Below are 8,181 nucleotides of genomic sequence, written 5' to 3' on the forward strand. Positions count from 1 at the left end.
GGCGGAACCAAATAAAATGGAATTTTGAAAGGGGATCTGAGGTTATGAAGCCTACATATCACAGATAAGACGTCAAAAGACAAATTTAAAAAGCAGGCAACATGTCCTAAGAGTGATTATACAGTATTCGAGTAGGAATACTGGAACCCTTCTGTCTTGATATCATCGATCTTCCATATCTATCACTGTTTCACAAAACACCCTATATATAAATCCTATCGTTTTTCAAATTTCTCGGCCTTTCCTTAAGGACCCCGAACACAACAATTAGAACATACAGAAAGTTTAGACTATTTGTTGTCTTTATCATTTGTGACATTGACAATCGACCTTAGACCTAAAGATCTATTACATGGGCGCAACACAACTACTTATGGTGGTGATCATTTGCATCAATTAATAATTAAGTGGATCCATGCGTGTAAAGATATGCCCTGGCCAAAACTAGAATAATGAATAGTATTTTTATTCATAAAAATGATATTACAGAGTGTTAAATTCTAAAAAAGAGGCCTTCTTATATATATGCCTTAGTCCAGATAAGTGTCCACATGTGTGTGACATTTTACTAAAATCATCTGGGTGTAAGTGATTTGATCACTACATTAATAACAATGAAAATTTGAAAATATTTAGCTGCTATGACATTGACAACAAAAGGGAGATAGACAAATGTTTTTACAGTTTATTTTGACAAATAAATCAATAAATAATAACAAATATAAACAGAAGTGTAAATGTGATTAAACCAAATGTATTACTATAAAGTAAAATGACAAATGTAAGAGTTAACAAAAAGTAAACTGAAAACATATCATATAAATAACGCCCATCACAACTTATCTCCAATATAGATAATTATAAAAAATCACAAAAATACACAGCATGTAAATTGACAAAAAAACCATAGAAGTTAAGAGAACATTAAACAATATATGCATTAGTACAGAAGGCCTCAAGATAAACTATCTTTAAAAAGTTTTTTAATGTTCCTATTGATCGACTGCGAATAAAAGATACACTCTAGCTAATTAATAATCGTGTGTAACGATGTTATGAAAACATGATCTTTGATGATCATGTGACCAAATAATAAAAGTGGTAACTTAAATTCAATTAATGCACGAAAGTCATATAGAACAATTCATGCTGAGAGTTTCAAATTTTAGGAAAAAGAGTTATTTATAATTTATCACTTACAAATACATGATCATGATAAGTGGGTGACATAATTGCTTTAAGTAATTAAAAATTGTCATTATTACAGTCAATTCATAGTAGTGCTTTAATGGTTACCAATCAATGGAAATGAATGCAATATAAAATATGTTAAAACTATCACAGCTTAAAACAGCTTACATTCTAGTTTCTTTCATTGACAGTGTACACAATTACTCTTTTCTCTTCCCCTGATTTAACGAATCATCCTTCCTTGTAATTTTCTTTTGGACACATTGGTGCAAATGGTAAACCATTTTCATCGGTTTAAGGGGAAGCTGAGTCGAAATAACATATTGTCAATGGTATATATTTTCCTTCCTCTGTAAATTTGTTTACATATAAGATTTATCTAAACGTCAAACATTATGGCACACATACATCTATTTCCTCTTCCTGTTGTTAGGAATTCACACGTACCACCTTTCTTATCGCAGCGTCCAACTGTCGCAGGGGCAATTCTCCCTCTTCTCCATTGAGTGTCACTACATGTTCCAGCGCTGTTGACACACAACCTGTGGCGCCTTTGACATTCCCCTTCATCAAATATGGCCCCCATGACAATCAATCCAAAAACAAATAATATTTTATTGGCCATCTTATCTGAAATTAATGAAAAAAAATATGAACTTCTAAATATCTTAATAATATAAACATGAAAGTAATAATAGGTTACATGACACACTTATATTTAAAGCGTGATAGTTATAACATCTTTGAAAACAAAACATCCTCTGCTTTCAATTAACATTTTCATAAAATAAGATAAAGTAATATATGTCAAAATTTCAATAATTTACCGTACTATTTTATTTTTCGAGTAACTTTTATACGTCTAGATGTTCTTTAAGAATGAATCCTCTTTGTCTTGTAACCGTTTTTATTTGTTGCTTTTATGTTGACTTGTCTTTTCAGAATACTAACATACTCAGCGTATGCTCCTTATATATGTTTATTTAGGACTTCCCATTTATTGTCACATGTTCAAGGCTACTTAAAATTAGTCATAATTACAAGTGATCATTACGCTTTATCACTGCTCAATACGGGGTTTTCCTTAAATACATAACGTGGGAAAATTTTTTTTTCTTGAAAAGTTTCAATAATCATCTTTATATTTAGATCGAAAATCATTGCATAGAAGGGTTGTCAAAACAGAACAAAATACTAAGAGTTTGCATATTCATATTACATTAAATTTTGACATATATAATCAGTTCAATAAAAACAAACGCTTTTCTTAAGCTTTCGACGTTTAGTCTTCTTCAGAAAAAATTGACGTTTATAAAATAACAAATGACAAATGACGCAACGTCCGCTTAACTATACGCTAAACAGAACGTGACGTTAACGCGGGAATAAAAACTTTGTCCAATAAATACAGAATCTTTCATGAATATAAATACAGCAATATACAATAAATTACACATATAATATGGATCTGCACATGTGATACAAAAATTCTCATAATTAATAATAATAAAAAACCTTGATATGAGAAAAAACATACTACATGTATATGTATACCGGCTCAATAATGACAAAGTTATATATTGTACAAAACTTTTGCATTTTTTTTTTTTTTTTTTTTTTTTTTAAATTTTTGACGACACACGTAAATTGTTATCTGTAATTTCAACATAACTGAATTATTGCGATAAACGGGTGTTCCCTGTGATGTTGCAAAACCAGGAAAACACGCACCTGGCGCAGCGAATCCAAAAAGTTCTTGAAGTTAAGTTGTACATGTATTTCAATAGACAACTGCATTGAAACTGAGGGTTGTGGGTTAACACCCTAGTAGAGTCACCTTTTTCTTTCTTTTCTTTTAACATTGTTTTTTCTTATATATTGATCACATTTTGAAAGAAAAAATGTGTTTAATTGTTATTATATAATTAGTATATCATTATGTATATATTGACTGAATAATGCTGGATTCATTTACAAATTTGGTCTCTAATATTTCCTAAATAGAGGAGAACGGAGTCCATAAAGAACGCCCAAAGCAACATAATTGAAAATGTTGCCGGATCGGTTTAATTGAGAAGTTACTATCCACGCCCCTAGCACCGGCATAATTCAACATTTCAAGACAAAAATGGTGAAATTTTGAATTTAGAAAGATCCGCAGATGAGTTCATACGGCGGTTACCATGGAACCTTCAATGTGACACTTTCGTGGCATTCCATGAAAAGCGGAGTATGGTCTTTAAGAAAAGAAAGAGTGTGCCCAGTAAAAGAACACAATGGTCGAAACTATATTAGAGGGTCAGAGGTTTTGAAGCCTGGAGATTCGAGATAAGACGTCAAAAGTCAAATTAAAAAAAAAAACCCAAAAAAACAGGCAACAATAAAAGTATAACAAATATCAAAGTCTTAATTTAAATAAATATGAAAGTCTTATCAATTTAAAACTTCAAGGATTTTTTTTATTTGGCAACATCAACCAATGTACTTCTAAGAAAATGTAGACACACTTTTAAAACAGGCCTTCATCAATTTGGTAAATTTCAGGCATATTTTGATTTTGGCTCTTTAAACAGCACATACTTAAAGATGTGTTTAAAATGGATAGGGTAAGGTAACATTTTTACACATATTTCAAACATTTTGAGAAGAAAAAAATAATTTTGCTCGGCATGTTTTAAAACAATTATCAATAGGACGGATGAAAGTATCGATTAATAAGAGTTCATATTTTTTTACAAAAATGATACTCGGACGATGTTAAAGTGCCTTTATTTGCATACCTTATCATGGATTATTGTCATAGCATTTTATGTATAGGTCTAGAAAAACACTGCAAGATACTATTTTAAATTTAGGTAAGTGTACCATACATTTACATATTCACGTACAGATGCATGAATATGCAAAACTATATTTAAAGTTTGAAATGTATATCAATTGAACATATCAATAATTAGACAATTTTTGCTTCTTATAGGTGAGCACTGAACACATTTCACCGAGAGTATCACAAAAGTTTGGATTTCGTTTGTTTGGTGTCTTTTTATATAGACCGGGATCATAAGCGTTAATGGTAGACTCGTTTTTTTGGACAGTCACACGACGCAGTAAATTCTTATGTTAAATAAGTCATTATTAAAAGAATTTATAAAATTGTAAAAGCGTGAAGTTTAAATGGGAGGAAAAATGTTCACAAATCTCTTATATCCGAAAAAAATTAACTAGAAAGTTTTTTCTAATAATCCTATGGATTAATAATATTTTCGTTCATTGAACGCCGCCTTTCCTTTTTGATCTTGTTTATCATATTTTTTTAGATAAATGATCTGAGCGTGCATACGTTTCATAAATATGCTTTATATTATAAAACTAATTTTAGAATGACCAAGGAAATTCCTTGATTTGAGTTGTAATTTTAAACTTACCGATGGAAATCTTATATTCAGGTTATTAAGTCAAACCATTCTTAGAGGGACTAGGTCCGAAAAAAAGATGTCTGCTAATATTCAAGCTTTTATTCAAAATTCATAAACAGAAAAGTAAATTTTGTTTAAATTTTGCATGCAAATGATCTTAAGGCATATAACTGACGTTTATGTTCAATCCTACAGTTCCTCTTAGTGCCCATTAGGGTAACCATATATTAAAATTTAACAAGGCCCAACAAATGATAAGTGTGAATTACTATGGTTAATGTATTTCAAGGAGTTGTGCCTATTGATAGGTAAGAGAAGTGTGGCGATGAAATTCTATTCGTATAAATGGTATCTTGAATGCTACGATTACTACAGTGACTCATAACATAAGTAAAACAAAATGGAAAACTGATGTTAAATGGAAACAAAGGTTTACTGATAATATACATATAAGCATTGTCGCATCCACTTCACACGACATGGAAATGAAATAAGAAATATGAAACAGAAGTGAAACAACTAAGCCATATCTATTTGTCAGTAAATATTGACGTTTTCTTTAGTGGCCAATTGTAAGGAAGACACGTGTTGTTCTATTTTCATATTGTATTAACTGACATGATTTTTTTTCTTCCTAAACTGTAATTTATTCCGTGTTATTTGTCTTTCCTATTTGACATTACTTTTTTATATGCGTAAATCTTTTGAATTTCACCATTAGTTTTACAAAAAAGGTATTTTACGTTTCATAAAGTGCTTATGGCTACGAAAAACAAACCAGAGGGCCGAGATGGCTATTAATCTTTCACATGAGAAGATGGTTTAAAAAACAAGTTTGTAGCTTCATTAAAATCTACCCAGGAGTTTAGAATAAAATGTCGTTTAGAGTTCCTTTTTTTAACTGTGGCGGCAATCTTCATCAGCAGACATGTATAGTTCTATCAAAATCTATCCAGCGAACGTGAAGAAGAAAGAAGATCAAAATCTACCCAAAAATAAAGGACGAGATATCATTCAAAGTTTTTTCTCTATTTTTAGCTCTGGTGGCCATCTTGTTAAGCAGATCGGAACCATTTAAGAAATTGTTACAGAAAAACATATTCAAGGATCATTTCTGTAAAGTTTCATCAAATTCAAAAACCAACTTGCCAAACAATTACACATAATAAAAACAAACAGTTAATTATGCCTTAATCTAGTTGGGTGGTTCCAATATTTCTACTTGAATAATGTTGAATCACCGTTAGGATATGTTGCCTGCTTTTTCAACTTTGTCTATTGACCTCTTATATATGATATGCAGGCTTCATAACCTCTGAGCCCCTTTTTAAAAGTCAACTTTGTTTAGTTTCACCCATTTCTTTTTCGTAATTTAGGTCACACGCTTTCTATTACTTTGGGACCAAACGTCGATTTTCATGGAATGCCACGAAAGTGTCATATTGAAGGTTCCATAGTAAACTGCAACATTTAAAATTTTGCCCTTTAAGACTTTTTTTAGGATTGTTATTTTTTTTTAATTTAAGATCCTGTAACTCAATTTCTATGGTTTTATATGACAAATATAATACTCAAATGAAGATTATTTGTGAAGATATTACCGACTTTACATTTCATGTATGTAAATAAAGGGAGGTAATTAGAAATTTATTTTGTATAAAGTCTAAGTGAAATTTGTCAATAAGAAATAAATGCATATATCTTAATGATTACTTTTAAAGTGGACACATATTTGCAGTACATATTTTACATATTTTTCGATGTTTGAAAATTAAAATTGTTTAAGAAACACAATTATATACAAATATAAAATTTCACTTAAAGTGGTTAAAACCTTAAGTACAACATGCAGGATCTTTAATTAAGCTATAGTTTAGAGAGTTGTTGTTTTCTTTTTCAAGGTTAGCAACATCTGTAATTACCTATTATCTAAAATATATACTTTAAGTTAACTAACATTACACTACTTTAAATATATGTTATGCGTTAAAAATTACTATTTATAAAACGTTTTTAGCTAAAATAATTGATAAAACATGTTTTAAAGTTAAAAAGAACAGGCAAAGACTCATCAAAATACGTCAATAACTGCCCACAAGGATTTTGTAAAATCAAATTATAAAATTCAACTGTCCATCCACGCACAATTATTGAACGTTTTCCGATCAAAATCCCCATTCAATTATTTCTTCATGTATTATTATCCACTCAATAATGTTGGATGTCTTTTAAACTATATTAGTGTTAAGCTTCCACGATGTAGAAGTTTCAATATCATTTATCACTTGAGTGGTTAATTGCTAACATCTTATGACATCTTATGATAAGTATTTATGAATGACATTTCTCACAAATCACTTACTCCTACTATGTACTTCCTGCTTTCATTTTTCATTGATTGATGTCCTTGGGGTGAAACTGGGAAATTTTGTTTAAAAGAATGATCATAAAATAAAGTCATGTACAGTCACAATTCACTGAAACCAAAAGAAACAATCAAATTGACATGGAATGCACTTGTAACTTTTTGTTAGTTAGCAAATAAAATTAATCAAAATTGAGGGAAGTCCTTTTAAACAGAATAGACAAGACAGAATAGGCAGGGATGTTAATGACATTTTCTCTCAACCTTTTTTTCCCTTAATTATAAAAGGCATTCAAGGAACAGTAATGGATTGTTTTTATAATCAAAATGAGTTGACAGAACAGAAAATAAGGAAAGATTTCGTTGATAAATGTCATTTTTAAATTTATTTGTTCTTATAAATTGCAAGTTTGTGTTCAAAGAAATTCTAGATAACCGAAAGTTTTATTAAGCGAGTTATATTAAGCATTTGGTCTTTTATGTTTAATTATATATACTGTCAATTTATATGCCTTTTTTATTGATAGTGCAACCTAGGAAAAAAGAAAAGCACGAATAAAAATATGTTTGTAATATCGTCAGCACTAAAGCATCAAAGTGCCAAATAAGCTCCGTTCGGCTTATTTCCAGATTTTTTAAAAGTGTTCTGATGGGATCCTTGCTAGTTGTCCCGTGTTTAGGTGATGCGTTCTTAAATGAAGCCCTTCCTTTTGATATTTCACATCCCGCGCTACGGAACAGCTATAAGGTTAATCTGAAGAGATGTACATTTTAATATCATATGGATGCATGATTTTAGTAACACATCAAAGCTTCATGTGTAATGCTGCTAAAAAAGTTTTTTTTTTAAGAATGTCTTGGGTTGGTTAACGGCACATCTAAATATAATTAGCCACATCGTGCCGAATATTATCATTATAACGCTTAAGTGAGTTAGTAAGTAAAATTCAAGGAGACAACCTTATCGACACGATGATATAAAATCTTAGAACACAAGTTTATCTATTTCAAGAAATTAACAAAGATTTTGATAAAACCGAGGAAATTGAATCGACGTGAATGAACAGGTCACAATAAAAGACAAAAGACAAAGCTTGTACATGTTTAACAGGTGTTAAAATGCCGACGTCACGACTGTAGGATATGCGTTGTATTTGGAAGGAGGCAAAATTACCGATATCGTTTTGATTGGAAAAATCGTGAAGTGAA

At 30.3% G+C, this 8,181-nt stretch overlaps 1 long non-coding RNA gene across 1 annotated transcript; it reads right to left on the reverse strand.

The window, feature by feature from the left end:
* Window positions 1-671: 671 nt before the first annotated feature.
* On the reverse strand, window positions 672-2,360 carry LOC132730155 (uncharacterized). The gene is made up of 2 exons (XR_009625723.1): window positions 2,019-2,360; window positions 672-1,821 (listed from the first exon to the last, which is right to left on the reverse strand). It is a non-coding gene; the product is annotated as an uncharacterized LOC132730155 (long non-coding RNA).
* Window positions 2,361-8,181: the final 5,821 nt, after the last annotated feature.

The sequence above is a fragment of the Ruditapes philippinarum genome, unplaced genomic scaffold (assembly GCF_026571515.1).
Source record: "Ruditapes philippinarum isolate M1 unplaced genomic scaffold, ASM2657151v2 ctg1513_1_1_1_1, whole genome shotgun sequence".
Classification (NCBI taxonomy): domain Eukaryota; kingdom Metazoa; phylum Mollusca; class Bivalvia; order Venerida; family Veneridae; genus Ruditapes; species Ruditapes philippinarum.